Source organism: Parasteatoda tepidariorum, chromosome 2 (assembly GCF_982258835.1).
Source record: "Parasteatoda tepidariorum strain Cologne lab strain chromosome 2, Ptep-v5.0, whole genome shotgun sequence".
Classification (NCBI taxonomy): Eukaryota; Metazoa; Arthropoda; class Arachnida; order Araneae; family Theridiidae; genus Parasteatoda; species Parasteatoda tepidariorum.
The window spans coordinates 80,666,492-80,682,336 of record NC_141756.1 but is presented as its reverse complement, the minus strand read 5'-3'; the positions used below and the strand labels follow the sequence as shown (position 1 = coordinate 80,682,336).

Sequence of the window (15,845 nt, the reverse complement as noted above, 5' to 3'; positions counted from 1 at the left end):
CATATATATATATATATACACATGAGAGATAATATATGAGAGAGAGAGAGAGAAAGCCATTATTATTACCTTTCATCTTACACGAAGACCTCTTTACCTTACATAATTTTAACTCCAACCTAATATCTCAATTTAAGAAACATCATTTTGTCAGAAAATAAAAATCTTATTTAGTTTTCATATTTTGAAATTACTTCCTAGAGATCTTATTTCAACTAGCATCACGCAATATCCACTTTATTTACGTAATTCCACAAAGACGACGATATGCTTGGTTGTGTAAAATTCACAGGTGCATGTCAGCTTAGATCACGAAACCCCTGTCCAGTACATATTCACCCAAAAACTCCCCAGAGAATTCACACAAAAACTGATCAATAAAGTAAGTTTTACGAGACTAGTGGGGGCGGTGAGAGTACATTTGAACCATCCTCTTACCTTTTCTGCTTATGCTGAACTTTTCCTCTGTTGCCTTCCTTCCTTCCTTTATCGCCCCCGAAACCATCTGCCGGGGCGACGATATCGATTTAGTTCCTTTGCCAGTCCTCGTGGTTTAGGATTTTTGTTGGGAAACTATGTTGCGCAACAAAGGAGAACTTTTAAGTCAACAATCGTTAAAAGCTTTTTCTTGCTTTTTGGCGAAAAGTTAAAAATATATTGTGTCCTTTAGCTGCCACTTGGAGTTCAGTGGTCTGCCAACTCAAATGTTTTAACCGATGATGATTTTGATGGAAAAACGCAGATTATTTTGTAAGTTTGTACCATAATTATTTCACGAACTTAAGACTGCATTTATTATTATATAACTATAATACATAATTTTAAGTGTTGTGACTTAGTAAAAATGCTACATTTAATTAATAATATTTTTGCACGAAAGAAATAGCACCTGTATGTGTTCATGCTAGATTTTGGTAAAATATAAGGTTTAAATTGCTTTCTAAACTGCATTGGTCTATCATAATAAAATTTAATAAATTAATTAATACGAACTAAAAATCGAATTAAAATGCACGTATTTTACAAATATTATCTAATTAGAATAGATTAATTATTGCTGAATAAAATTTCATTAGACAATTCTTTCTGAATAAAAATAGAATCCAATTGTTGTACAAAGTGTGTATGTATACGAGTTTTTTAAAATGGTTAAAATATTTGCTTTAGTATCCTTTCTGTATAGTAACTAAATCGTAATTAAAATATCTAATTGAATTTAACAATTTGTTACAGTAAAATTTTGTTTATTTTTTAAATATATATGATATGATTATTGTTTAAAATAACAAAACTCATATAATACCGTTGTTAAATAATGATAGATTATACAATTACTTTAATCAGTTCTACAATCATTGTCAAATATGAACATATTATGTATTTATTGTTTAATAAGAATAGCTGTAACATATATAATTTAATAAGAATAGCTAAAATAAGTATAGTATAACAAATGGTTATTAAGGTTTTTTATACAAATGGTTATGTTTTTTTAACAGGTTTTTATCAAGTGTTAAACATTTTTTTCAAAACCTCTAAAACGCTGCAGTATTGTAAACAGTTAGATTGTTTTGTAGTGGTTATATATAAAAGCGCTCTGAATTGAAATGTGTTTTTGTCCCGTAATTCTTAATATAATATCATACAAGTCCACAATTGTAGATCTAATGATATGTTATTTATTTACTTTGAATTTCGTATATTTGTGTTAATACATTATTTCCAAGTATTTTGCTTAATATTTTCTTGCAAATTTTTAAAACTTTCTAACAAACCGCTGGTTAAAACAGCCCTGGCAGCTTGAAATCTAGTTATATTTAAAGAAATAATAGCAATCAAAAAAATTTTGACTTCATCCATTTTCATTTTTTTTATTATAAAAAGGAAATTGGTTGTGCCTTTAGCTATTTGACTGGATAATTAAAGATAACATATTGTAATTAAAAAAAATAATGTTAAATTTCATTATTTGTGTTAGCTTTACACAAACATTTTTTCACCAATTTTTAAAAGCATATTAATGAGTTTGCATTTGCCTTAGGACAAATAAGAGAGTGTATTTGTGCTGAAAACAACTTGAATTAAAAAGGAAAGTTTTTCTCTAATATATTATTTTATTGAATCAGAAGTAAATATATTTATTCCAGACTAATTTTTTAAACACAATTTGAAAAGATGACTTGAATTAAACAGACAATCTATCTGTAAAATTCGGATTAAAGAACGTATTTTGTTTTCTAGTAAATTTTTAGAATTACATTTTTTATCCACATATAGAACTTTTCATCTTTGGCCACTTATATTTTTTATTTTTGTTTATTCTAAGCTACGTATTTTTATTTTCAACAATTTTTCAAAATTTTATTCACATTGGCAATTATACTTGTAGTTAAAAATCACTGATTTTTTGCCTTTTATAATTTTATTTTAAAATGTAATACATTTTATAATTTTAATTTAAATCATCAAAATTCATTTTAATTTGTAACACATTTTCATAATTTTATTTATATCAACAACTAAAACTAAAACTGTTATTTAATTATATTTTAGATTTTTTATTAAACCTAAATGAACATTTCAATTTTAAACACTTCAAATAACTTTATTAATACAAATAAAATAATTAGAACTTTTATGGTTAGTCATAAATTTTTTTTAACCTTATTGAAACCTAAATGTTTTAATTTTAAATAAATTTTCCATATTTCATTTAAATGTGCAATTAAAGGTGATTGCTTACACTATATAATTTATTATATCTGAATTATGCATTTTAATTTCAAAGAACCATCTGAAATAACGTTTTTATCTACATATATAACTTAATATGCTTATTAACTCAGATTTTATGAATATTTAAAATTCCAAATAAACATTTTAATTTTAATTAGTTTTCTAAAGTACCAATCGTAGTAAAAAAATATCTATTTCAGATTAATCTATTGTCATTTATTTTATCCATTCAAACAAATGTATTTTGATTTTAAACGAAAATTGAAAACCATATTCTATTATACAGCTAAAGTTTAAAATAACTCATAATTCATTAAAACATTATATTTAATTAAAAAACGTTTTGTTAAGCATTTATTTATTATCTATAATTTTAACTAATTGAATACTTAGTTTATTCTATTACAGTTTAATATACTTACGTATTATAAATTGATCGAAGCAATGTATCTAATTAAAAAAAACTTTTTAATCAGTATTTATTTACAATAATTTAAATTAATTGATAACTTAGTTTTTTATTAAATTAATTATTTTAAATTGTTTAATCTACTTACATATTATTTTTAATTAATCGATTCTTAGTGTATAATCTTTAAATATTTTCCTTATAGTCGTTTCATATTATTTTAAAATTTTTTTGATTAAAAAATCTCTTAAATATGACTTAAGAAAACTTTTATTTTAAATAAAACAGTTAATTTCTTTCTTTGGCGAAGTAATATATTTTTGGTAAATAACAATAAAAGTTTTTTTCAAGTTATTAAATAAGCAATATAGTAGCTTTTGAGATTTTTCAGTCCGATTTGAAAAAAAAAAACGAAAAGAATTTCAAGTATTCAAAAAGTTCTTTTCATATTGAAAGTGCCGTAATATTTTGAAGCATTTCCCTGCTACGATAAATTACAACGAGCATTATCGTAACAGAAGCTGCCGAGAGAGAGTTTAAAAAAGGAAATTTATAATGTAGACTCTCCCAGAAGAAGAGAGATTTATTTTCAAATGAAGCGAAAATTTTTATGCTTGAGAAAACTCATTTTCAAAGTGTTTCAGGTTAATAGTTATTCATTTTTTGAAAGGGAGTTTGGAAATTTTTTTTTATGCTTGCATGTCATTTTTACAATCAATGAATATAAAAAAACGAATGCTATTTCAAATTTATAAATCAGAATTTAACATCTATCTTTTCCTTCATGTCATAAAATTATTCATTTAAATACAATTGAAGAGAAATTTAAAACAAAATATTTATGTTTTGTATTACTTCATAACCAAGATTTGTGTATGAAAATCGGATACCTGCAAGTGACGTCATCGTAGGTAAATCGCGGCATTTGCCATTTCAGAAACCAATCAGGCTCGATACACACGCGTGACGTTGGTTGCTGGCATCCGATTAAATCTGATTTAAATCGCAAGGTTAGGCATAATCAATTCACTTCGCAAGTACATTCGAATTGCAAGTACACAATTATTTTTTTAAAATTGCGCTACTCACAAATTACTCACAAGAATTTGTCCAAAAAACTATTTAAGATTTTAATTCTGTGCTATAAAATTTTACCAACGAAATGTAAAGCAGCGGTTATTTAGTTTAGGGATATAAACAAATGAAACTCGTTTTGATAACCTCGATAATTCAAAGTGAGAAAAAAAGAACAAAACGTTCTCAATGTTGGGAAAAATTCTAAGCTTTGTTTAGTTCTTTTTTGCTGTTGTGATGTATCATATTGGTGATCACTCATGCGGTCTAGATCATGCGGTCTAGATCATGCCCTTTAAGCTCTTTAAGTTTTCAAAACCTCATTTTTTTTGACAACAATTTAATTACCACTCACCTGTAATCATATTTTTGCAAAATGGCTATTAAAATATTCTAAGACAAAACAGCGTGCAGCATGTAGACTTCATGTAGACAAAACAGCAGAGGACGTTATAACATATACTATGACCTATTTTTATGAGTTAATAAGAAGTCAAAACTTTCAGCTTGAAACTTGAAATTATTTAATTACGAGCTAATTAAACTCAAATCATATCGCCGATCGAAATTACGACTTCCATGATTGCAGGTACAATATGCATAAATATAATGTTTTTTAAATGTAAAACTTTCCTTTTTTAAAAATTGTTGTTCACATAGTCTTAAAAAAGTATTATTCAATATATGAGCTGGTGACACATTCGAAATTCGCAATCTGTCTGGAAAAAAATAGAGAAATTGGTTATAAAATATGGCTTTATAATGTATGATAAAATTTGGTAAATGTAGTAAAATTTTTAAATTTATCATCTTACCCAAGAGCATTACATAAAATCATTTATTCGGTTAAATTTACTTTCAAGTTTAGCATTTTTTACTAAATGTGTAGAAATAAGAATTATTATTTCAAAAACCAGAATTTTTTGTATACCGCTTCCATATGAACAGAAAAGTTACCAAATGAATGGTTTAAATACCATATATTTTGATTTTATTAACCAGAATAATAATTGTTTTCTTAAATCTGAAATATAATTACCGTACAGTACGGTAATTTTAATAGATTTTTTCCCCGTGTAAGTCTTGCATATGTGAATTCTTGGCCTTGGGTATTCGATAAAATGTAAAAGAAGTTTTACGCCTTTCTATATGAAATATAAATATAAATTTTCACTTTATGAGTCTCTCTAAAACTTTTTTTTTAAAATTGGCTTTAAAAAATTTATTTCCCACAAGTCTGATTTCAAATATCTTTTTTTACGGAAGCTAAGAAACAGCGTTGGTCTATGTGATGAATTGCCTTACGATTCACTAGGCACGTCTGCCATTTCAGAAAAAAAAAGTTTTCTCCAGAAAAACACTAATCACTTTAGCATCTCACTTTATGCCAACTTTTGCACGTGACTGTATAGTGAAGATAGCATTCTTCTTTCAAAATATAAAGCATTAACTCAATAATGTCAAGAGGAATGGCTCATTTGTCATAACTTTTGACATTATCACGTTGGGACCGTTTCAGGGTTTTTGATTGATATAACACATTTTGGGGCTATATAATGCCCCATATGCGATAACTTTGGATAGCATATAATGCACTGTTAGTTCCGATATATTATGTATGGATTTAGTGATTGCCTGTGAATCCACACAGTATGAGTTTTAGTAGAAAAAAGTAAGTATTAACGATAAAATTGGAACAAATGTACAAGCTTTACTAGTTTGACTAGCAACTAAAATTTACTTTATAGCTGTCTTCTAACAACTATTTTGAATTCAATTTATAGTTTAATGGCAGCAGTATATTATGTTTTATGTACAATAGATTTAAATAAAATAAAACATTTGTTAATGAACGTACAAAACTATATTTTATTCGGTCAATGTAATTGATAGCGAAGTCAAGCATTTTGTCAGATGTTAGGGAGACGTAGAATTTGACAAGATGTAGCTTGTTGCCTCAGTTATAGTGTTCCCTTTTTCTCGGATTACAGTGGACACGTCAAGAAATTGGATTCCTCTATGCGGTTACTCGTGGCAAGAATCCATCGACACTATATGGACAGGAGACAACACATGATGTCACAGTGATGTCGAAAAATGAATGGTCCACCTGTGCAAATCTGCAGGTACTGTCTGACCAGCACTACCCAAGTCAAAATTTTTGATGGTTTTGATGGATTGACCAACATAATCTTGATGATAACCATCAGTAATTTCATCATTACCCATTATATTTTTGATAGTAACCACAGTCAGTAACCATGACCCCAATTTAGGAATTCGTACTGATTTATGATAGACCAACATAAGAAACGCAACTTGTTTTGACGGTTTATTCAAGTTCGAGCCATCTGAAATTTCCATCAAAGTTTCTTAGGATTGGACCAAAGTAGGACTTCAAATATTGGACCGATCATGATCCATCATCACCTCAATGTAGGAATTGAGATTGATTTTTAATAGGCAACATATTGTTTTTATGGTATATTTTTGCTGAACCAACAATAATTATTATTAAACCATCAGAGAAATGCATTGCTGCACCGTTATGGACCATCACGAATTTCCATCGTAGGCTCCTAGAAAGGAAATGCCGGAACGATCCTGAACAACCATCATCCTAATGTAGGAATTCGGACTGATTTATGATGGTTCAGCATAAAAAAAAACCAAATTGTTCCGATGATATGTTCCTGAGAACCAACTAGAATTTCCATTAAACCATTATAGAACTGCATAGCTGGAACCCTCATGGACTATCACGGATTGTTGGTCTATGAAAATCAAATTTCTCTTGATGGTTAACCATCATAGTATTATCCATCATGGAATGATAGAAGTTTGTCGGCACATCAAAAACCATGATCACATAATGGAAAGTGTTGGATGATGGTAAACATTAAATGATTTTGGACTACCATGAATCGCACTGAAACTAACGTAAACCATCAAAATGTTTTGCAGGGACTATCAAGAATTTTGACTTGGGTAAAATGCTTTGATCAATCGTGCAATCATCCACGAATTCTTAAAAAAAGTCTTTAAATAATCCTTGATAACATCTTGATGCAACCGGACAACATCATTTTCACCTTTGACCATGGATCATTTTCTTATTAATACTTTTGGATAGCTTGAAACGACAATGACTGTTTCAACGCTCTAGTCGCGCAACAATTACACCTTTAACTGGATTGACGGTTTCGCGTACTTCATACAAGAGATGTATCTGATGCACGACATTTAACCAGTCTACCAGTCCAGATTCTAAAATTACTACCCGGAATCAGATTTTAGTTTCAAGACCGTTATCGGGTTTCTCAGATCGGCCAATTTTACCGGGTATCCATGCCGGATAACCCTCATTTAAGTCAGATACAATCATATTCAGAATTATAATAACCTTAAAATTACTCACAAATATATTTTTCGAAACGCATGCGTTCCATCGACCAGTTTCTTAATAATCAAGCTGAAATAATTGTTGGAGGCATGCTATACGAGTATTTTACGTCTGAAGGTATTTTTCAGAATCATCAACCATAATATTTATATTTAAAAGATTTATAAAAATTTAAAATTTCATTAAAAGTCGTAAATGTTCATTCAAGTATTGAAAAAATCTTCATCAACATCTGGTGAATCATAATGGAGTAGGTGAAAACAGATGAGTTAAAAGTGATAGTGATCAGTGCAGATTTCAACCAGCATGTTATGATAATATAGCAAATACATCCTGCAAATAACGGGAAAAAGAATCACGCTTCCAAGTTCAAGCACTACAAGTTCCGAATATTCATTATTCGGTTCGCTTTAAGCCAAAGAGTTAATTGTGTTGTACAACCGACTACAGCTACGATGTCAAAATAATAATATTTGATTTGCATAAATTTCTGTCGAAAACATAATTGTTTCTCAATGAAGTTTATAATTTTCATAAACAGGTCTTTCCAATTCTGAGTGAATTTTTCATGTATAACATATGTTAAACATCAAAATTTATTCAAACATATGTTAAAATTTGTTCAAACATATGCTTCAAACATATGTTAAACATCAAAATTTATTCAAACATATGTTAAAATTTGTTCAAACATATGTTTCAAACATATGTTAAACATCAAAATTTATTTACGGAATGTTAACTACTTGCATCAATGAAAGATAATCCTTATTTATACGTTTCAGAGATAATCGTATCACATTGTAGACATTTTTTAACTGGATTGCTATTTACGCATAAAATTGTAGATTTTCTAAATATTGAAATGCATTTATAAATTTTCAGGTACTCGGAAAAATAGATTAAAAACTATACCGGTTGCTACAAACTCTCTGAAGTATTTGCGATCATAACAAAGTTTCATTGGTAAGTTACGTCAAATTAACTGCATATTTCTACATAAAAAGTTTCAAAATTTGCTTTATTAATATTTTTTTTTATAAAATACTCTAATCACAAAGAATTCATGAACTGTAGGATCGATGCTTTACGTACTATAGGTGCGCTTTTTAAAAAAGCTTTTAAGACGAAAGTCTAGGTTATACCAGGCAAATGTATACAGGACCGTAGCACTTCAACTTAAAAAAAGAAAAACTACAGCTTAGGTTATACCAGGCAAATGTATACCGGGCTGTAGCACTTCAACTTAAAAAAAATGAAAAAAAAAATTAAATATTGTAATTATTATAATTAATTAAAACATTGTAAATATTGCAATATTATAATCATTATGATGACAGAATGGTTTGGGAGAAAATTCTGCGAAACGCCAGTGCTCCACCAAGAGCTGTTGCACCAGTCAGCTGTGATTAGCCAGTACGCGAACGGTACAGTGTGATAAAAACTGAACTGAAGGTTCTCTGAGGTTCCTTGGTCAAGTTCTGCTGAATGAATGCAAATAAACTTTCAAAAATACTTTATTTGGATAATGGGGCCATTATTTCCATCGAAAAAAATATTTAAAAATTTCCCCAACAGCGAACGCATTTTAACGAAAAAAAGAGAAATATCGGATCTTCACATTCTAGGACTCAATTTTAATGGTTCGAAAGAGTGACTTTAAATATGCTAATTATTTAGTGCAGAAGATATTTTAAGATGCGAAATCAGACGCAAGCATATATTTTCCCAGAATAAATATACCTGCTTTTCGACGGATTCTAATTTTATACCTCAAAAATATAGGGGGTAGCCGAAATCTCGGAAATATCGTCCTAATAGTTTAGTCAGGAGAATGATCCAAAGTTTTCTTAATTTCACTTTATGCGTTTCACGCCATGTCTCAAGATTTTTTAAACTTAATTGAAAAATGTTTGTACACAGTTGTAAAATTTGTTCATACAAAGATAATTCCATGCAAAAATAAATTTTGTAAGGATTTATTATTTTTTAGTATTTTATTTAATAAGGTAGAAACAATTTTGAATTGTGAGGTATACAATTTTTTATATCATTTTAAGCCAAATTTGAGCGAAAATGGTTGAATGATTAAATATATATATTTACAAATCATGTATAAAATGAATAAAAATTAAAATATTTTCATTCCTCTTAATATCTTCTACTGAGAAACACCAATGCATCTTTCCTCACGTAATCATGATTTATTTTTGCTTAATATAAAATCCCTTTTCCTTTTATGCATTGTACTTCTTTTATTTTGGGTAAACACCTTTGTTTTACAATAATATTTTACAAAGCAACCATAAAAATCAAAAACTTTTCCTGAGTTGTCTTGAAAACTCAAAGATAATCCATTTTCCATTATCTATGTTTCCAAATTTAGTAGTTACCGAAAGTATAAAATGAAACCTCTTTTTAAAATTCGTTTTCTTGTTCTTTTATAGCGAAAAGACTATCATGGGTCTAATTTTAAGTAATACTGCAATATTCTGCAATTATATTTACTTTTATTAAAGCTTACTTCATTCTCTGGAAGAAATATTACTTTTTTATCTCTCAAAGGCATAAAAATATTATTCTAATTATTGCTAATGGATGATAATGAGAAGCTCTGCTTCCATATTTGCGTTTAAAATATGTTAGCAAAACTGTATGCGTAATTTACATGTTACGATTAACATTAAACTTGCATTGTTTATAAATATTCATTTATAAAATTAACTTCAGTTAAATTATATAAAGGCATGAATAATTGAATGGTTATATGTGTATTTTTCTGAGTATCTTTTAAGCATATATAATTTCTGAAATGTATTACTTTGTATTTAAATAATTAAATGTTAGGAAATTCAAACATAATAGTAATCATTAGTGAAAAGAAAAGATAAGAAATACAAATAACATGATATTACTAAGATTTAAATACTGATACTGATTACTGATATGGAAACATTTGAACTCCTAGATTACTAAGTCACAGCACGTCTACTAGTGAAAAATGGTCCTAATAATTTGGTCAGGAGTTTTCTTAATTTTATTTTTTGCGTGTGCAATGTCTCGAGAATTTTTAAAGTTAATTCAAAAATGTTTGTACACAATTGTAAAATTTGTTTATCCAAAGATAATTCCATGCAAAAAATAATTTCTCTAAATATTTATTAGGTTCTATTATTTAATTTAATAATAGCCAAAAATTTTTTGAATAGTAAGCTGCTCATTTTTTTATATCATTTTAAATTATCTAATTTTACGTGGCAAAGTACAAAATTTGAATACTGAAGCAAAATACAAAATTTGAAGAGCTAATATTTGATTATCACACTATGATTATTATATATGTGTATAGATAATATCCTTCTATTTACGTATACTTATATTACTAATGCTACAATTTTTACGAATCCAGAATCAAGATAAAATTTAGTTAATTCATCACGAGAAACCTGGTCGCAATCGTCTAATCAATTTCAATAAACATAGTTTTGCTGTGGAATCTATTAAAGAAGTCTAAAAATGCTTGCTGTATAGAAAGTTATATTAAAAAAAGCTTATCCTTAACATCCAGGGGAAGTGGATAATTTTATAACCGTTGTTGAACAGCCGACTCAATTTTGGGTTTACAATTACCAATGTTCAACTCCGTAGCCTTGTAATTTTGAACTTAATAAAGAAGACAAAGGAACTCCTGCATCACGTATTGGGAGACATTCGCCTTCGTGGTGGACTTTTTGATGAAACTCATCCGCATTTGCGTTACTTGTAGAGGAAAAACCACTAAAACCTCCCACTGTTCCTCCCACTGTTAGCCAGACGGAAAAAAGACCCTAACCAATGATCCGTCTACCACTGAGGATATTTTGCGTCTGCACTGCTGTCAGTGCAAGCTGGATGCCGAATTCGAATCAGTCAGCCATCACTGGTATTCGAACCCAGTTCTCCTCTTTGAAAGGTGAACACTTTATCCTTGAGCCACCATCGCTCAAAATGGATAACTAAAAATCACGTGATCTTGGTCGTATAGAAATTAGGCAAACTTCAGATTAGCCAAATTCCTTCTGTTATACATTTAAAAAGCCACGTTGAGTAACGTGTTGATTCAAATATTAAAATAAATAAATAAAACCATGATACTTCAAAGAAACACTTTCAATCTGCTTGTGACTAGTCGACTTTTGTCTGAGCTAGACCACATTGTTATAGAAAAATTGCAACAAAATTTTATTTATAAACGGAAAAAAATTATTTTTGAATTACTAAAATATTTCAAATAATTACTTTTTGTTACAGAAATTTTAAATTCTTAAAATTAATAGGTATTTGTTATTGCAATTTATTTAAGATAAATAATTATTCACATTTTTCCATACAGTCTTCCAGTAAGTATATTAAAACCTTTACCAAAGCGATCATTTTTAAGAAATCGTTATTTAGAACATTTTTAAGGGATACATCGTAATTTATGTAACTTTACTCAGTGTTTTAAAAGCAACATCACGTTTCATCTCTCACAAGACTAAAATTTATTCACAGCTAGCGGAAGATAATGAGGACTTTAGCAGTTGATTTATGAATTTTTCCACTTACAGAGACAGCTCGCATATGCATTTTGCTAGTAGGGTCTAATGTATATTGAATTACCAGCTCTAAATTTTATTCAAAGTCATTGTCTTGTTCAAAGTTAACTTCTGTATTTAAACATAGCATATGAAATAAGAGTTTATTCTTGAGTTTGTATCCTGATTAAAAATATTTGAGGTACATGTTTCGAAGAAGTAAATAAAACATAGCTCTTAAACATAAATGTGTTAATACTAATCTATAAAATGCATTTATTTAATTATAAGTCCATGTAAAATTTATATAATTATAAGTCCATATAATAATTACATCCATTTATATAATTATAAGTCCATATTATAAATCTATGTAAGGATTTTTTTAAAACTTATAAACCTTTTATTGTTTGAACGAGATATAATTTTTTTTATATAATTTTGAATTGAAGTTAAACAAAAGCCTAAAAATTTTATTTGTTCCATTTTCTTTACTTATTTAAAAATACTTATTCCACCAAACAAAGTAGTACAGTTTATTTGTCTTATTTTGAACATAGAATACATCGTGTTTTATGTAACTTTACGCAGTCTTTTAAAAGCTACGTCGCATTTCATCTCTCAAAATTTATCAGTGTAGTCACAGCAAGCGAAAGACAATAAGGAATCTTGACTTATGAATTTTTGAACTTACAGAGACAGCTCACATATGCATTTCACTAGTAGGGTCTAATGTATATTGGATTACTAACTCTAAATTTCATTCAAAGTCATTGTCTTGCTCAAAGTTAACTTTTGCATTTAGATTTTAGGAACGAGTTTATAGTATAATTAAAAATCATTCAGATGTATTTTCCAAAGTAGTAAATGAAACCTAGTTTTTTAAACATAAATAAGGGTTTCTAGTATTAAGTTCATGTAAAGTTTTTTTATAACATAAAATTAAAGCGTTTAAAAGTTATAAACGGATTATTGTTCGAACAAGACAATTTTTGTTATATATATATGATTTTGAGTTGAAGGTAAAAAAATGCTTGAAATTGTTTTTGTCCTATTTTCCTAAATTTAAATATTTATATTCATATAAACAATATAGCATGTTTTATTTGTCTTACTTTGTTATAAACTTAAAAATAAGTTGAATGAAAAACAAATTTATCGTAAAAACAAATAATTCTCGATCTCACACAAAGCAAAATAAATATTTTTTTGTGTTTTAATCTACATTATATTCTCCAAAAAATATAATATTTCATGGAATAAAATATTGAAAAAGAATATTTTTCATTTTTTTTAAGAAAATATTAACATTTTCTGTTCTAAATAAGAGCATGGAATTTCCGATTTTATCGAATTAAATATTTTTTTTGGCTTGTTTTGATGGATTTAGAATTTTATTGCAATCGATTTAGTTAAATGGGATCTTCTGCAAAAGCTACAAATAGTTATGAATTCGAAAAGCTACAAAGAACTATGAGAAAAAAGGAATTCCAAATAATTAGGGATTGTTTACTAATGATGCTGCACTTTTTTTTTTAAACATTTTTGATTTACCCCTCCTCTGTAATAAAGAGTCACAGTTGACCATGCTTCTAACCCTTGTCACATGATAGGCGTATATTTCATAAACGTATTATTGGAGTTCACAACGCACTGCGTCTTACTGAGTCTTTAAATTTTTATTCTTAACTTCAACAACTCACCTTAATGACTTTTATTTGCGTAATAATATTGATAATAACATCTTCAATCGAAAATGTTTTTAAAATACAAAAAATAAAATAACTAATTTAATTATGTTTAATCTATTAATTTTAAATGTTTTTGCATTTTAACCAAAATATGAGAATTCACATCACCCATAGTCACAAACTGTCATAATATTCTAAATAATGTTCAAGCGGAGCTAATTTATGGATGGTCCCTTCACGGTTTTTAAAAGATATAGGTTTCATGTTGTTATGAAACCTATATTTAAAACTTTACGGTTTAAGAAAAGTTAATTCTTTTTTTTTCATTGTTGGTTTGTTCTTCATCTTTGCACAATAGATATGTACTGTACTGTTAATTAAGATATTTCTTTGAGAAAGCGTTTATATCAAATCTGTTAACACATTTTGACATAGAAAGAAAGTATAAAATAGCGGAAGGCAGTGTTCCAATCATACATGACGAGTTGACTAACGACCGGTTCACAGGTAGAGTACCACCTGACTGGTAACTTACGGGTAACGTGACCTCTTTGCTTTTCTGCTATAGCATACCGCACTGAGCAGTTCGCCGCGTTAGCTACGTATCCAGATAGCTGGACTTCTTTTCCTTCCTATATTACTTGACCTAATAACGTAAAGCCACAGAGAAGGGTTATATGTAGTAAGTAGAAAAGAGAAATATGCTATGCATTAAAAAGCAAATTTAATGGAGAGAATAAAAATGTAGGGGAGAGGGGGGCACATGTGAACATGGTATGTTTTACCAATATGATTTGAAATAAAAAATCTCGAAAAATTTTCAATTGATGGCAGTACTAGTCCTACCTCTCTGAAAAACTTTCAGAACAATGAGACATTTTGTTGATCTATTCTGACAATTTTTTTGTATCAGCTGGTGTTGCATATATTATAATCGCTCGCTTCTTCAAGTGAAAGCATACTATAAATCAACTAATAAACTAAAATTAACTATTGCAGATTATTATATGAACATTCAAGTAAGTTTATGACAATTATTCTTTTTTTTTACTCAATTAAAAGTTCTTTATTTTTCAAGTTAGGTTTAAGAAGGATGGTGGGGGCACTTGTGAACAAAACATCTGGGGCAGATATGAACAGTTCACAAGTGCCCCTACATAGTATTAAGATTATTATCCTCATGATATTATAAGTTTAAAAAATATGCATGCATTTAAAATTATCATTATTTAATTTTCCATAATTAATTTATTAATTTTTCCTTCTAAAAAAAATTTTTTTTTTAATTAAATGGTTGATCGCGCATCACGCATATTAACTGATACACCTGAGAAAATAGAATTGCTAAAGCTAAAAATGAAAAGATAGAAAAAATGAAAAAAAAAAGCATGAAAGAGTATTAGAGAAGAAAGAAAAAGGCCCATTACAACACTCGTGGAACATGAAGATGCGAAAAACCCAATTACGGAAAAATTATTCTACAGCTGAAAAATTATTTTCTTATTGACAGTACTGTTGTACAATTTAAATTCACATAGTAAGTTACAACACCCTCAGTATAATGCGTATCTATATCTGTTATATTAAAGATTTTTTTTCTTTGAAATATGATGATTGCTTTGTGTTTTTAATCTTGTTCATATGTGCCCCAGGCCTGTTCACATGTGCCCCCAACAGGGGCACATGTGAACAATTGAAGTCATTTTTCTAAAATATTATAAAGTAAAGAAATATTTTATTGAAAAATCTCAAAAAATTTCACGAGACAAAGAAAAGACTATTTAAACATATGGACTTTTTTACTATGAAAAATTGATGATATTTTTCGAAAAGTGAAGAAATAAAAAATTTGTTCACATGTACCCCCCTCTCCCCTAATTAGTTGTTATGGAGAATCGCAGAAAGTCGCCATATTATTATTGACACCAATGATGCTTAATTTTGGTAGTAGATACTACTACTGGCATAACGGAAAT

The 15,845-nt window shown here is 28.3% G+C and overlaps 1 protein-coding gene across 2 annotated transcripts in view; it reads left to right on the top strand.

Annotated features, from left to right (window-relative positions):
• Epac (Exchange protein directly activated by cAMP) overlaps nt 1-15,845 on the top strand; it is a 265,367-nt gene that overhangs the window by 58,044 nt on the left and 191,478 nt on the right. Inside the window, exon 2 of one of the 2 annotated variants that reach the window (XM_071177748.2) lies at nt 8,508-8,588. The exons of the other annotated variant lie outside the window; for it this stretch is intronic. The gene's annotated coding sequence lies outside the window, so the exon portion shown is untranslated. The remainder of the gene's footprint in view (nt 1-8,507; nt 8,589-15,845) is intronic. 2 annotated transcript variants of the gene reach the window in all.